The following is a 1189-nucleotide window of genomic DNA, read 5'->3' on the forward strand; positions in this document are numbered from 1 at the left end:
AATTTGCTTACCATGTCTGGAAGTACTTACCAATAACAAACTCAAATCTGAGGTTGCAATTTTATGTCCAGACAGGGTGTGGTTGGACATAGTCTCGGAACTGGGGAAAATGCACATTTGGTAATTTTGGTAATTTTTGATTTCTTTTTTCAGGGAGGAAAACAATGAACAGACTTCTTAGTTGTACTAAGGTCAAAAGAAATATTTGCTAATACACATGGGGATGGCATTATCGTTCTATCTTTATTGAGCACCTACATGGAATGAGCAGAATTAAATGATGTAAATAACTGTGATTTCCATATGTAATGCATTTCAGTCTGGGGCTTGAATGGTACAATTCATTTAATCCATATAAAAAATAAGCATAATCAAATGTTTGGAGATGGTTAATTAACTGCAGATGATTTAAAAGATTTTGAATTACAGTGGAACCAAGTCAGGCCAGCCTGTGGCTCACTCGGGAGAGTGTGGTGCTGATAACACCAAGGCCACAGGTTCGGATCCTATATATGGATGGCCGGTTTGCTCACTGAGTGAGCGTGGTGCTGACAACACCAAGTCAAGGGTTAAGATCCCCTTACCAGTCATCTTTTAAAAAAAAAAAAAAGTGGAACCAAGTGACCATGCTGTACAATTTAGTATGAAAACAGGAATCCAGAAGACTCATAAAGGTGAAAAAAACAAAGGCCTAATTTAAAAAGAAATAAACTGATGTAAATTTTTTTTTCTTAAAAAGTGTGCCGGGACAGAGTGACATCATCAAGATGGCAGAATAGACAATTCCCAGCATCTCGCCCTCCCACAAGTAACCAATTTACAACTATTAAAAAGCAAAGACTGCCAAACTGGAACTGCTGGAGCTGAGGGAAGAGGAGGAGAGACCTGCGGAGTTTGTGAAAGCTCAAGAGGCAATGGTGAGAGAGTGTAGGGATGGCACCTATTGTTCTGAGCCAGCCTGATACAGAGGCAGGGACCAGCTGTTACACATGGATCAAAGCCTGAAAAAGCCACAGCAGCACCCTTCACATAAACCTGCTTGGAGTCTACAGGGGAGAAGAGGGCTTTGGAGTGCACCATACCAGCCCACAGGCCATAAAGACCACTGGCAGGATTTTCCCCTGGGCTCACCTGGGAGCAAGCAGCTGCAAACAACTGGACAGAAAACAGCCTCCCAGCGGACGGTGAA

General features: G+C 42.3%; 1 pseudogene; it reads left to right on the forward strand.

The window, feature by feature from the left end:
- LOC103610907 overlaps positions 1–917 on the forward strand; it is a 3843-nt pseudogene extending 2926 nt beyond the window's left edge.
- The last annotated feature ends 272 nt before the right edge of the window (positions 918–1189 follow it).

The sequence above is a fragment of the Galeopterus variegatus genome, unplaced genomic scaffold (genome assembly GCF_000696425.1).
Source record: "Galeopterus variegatus unplaced genomic scaffold, G_variegatus-3.0.2 Scaffold12008, whole genome shotgun sequence".
In the NCBI taxonomy this organism is placed as follows: domain Eukaryota; kingdom Metazoa; phylum Chordata; class Mammalia; order Dermoptera; family Cynocephalidae; genus Galeopterus; species Galeopterus variegatus.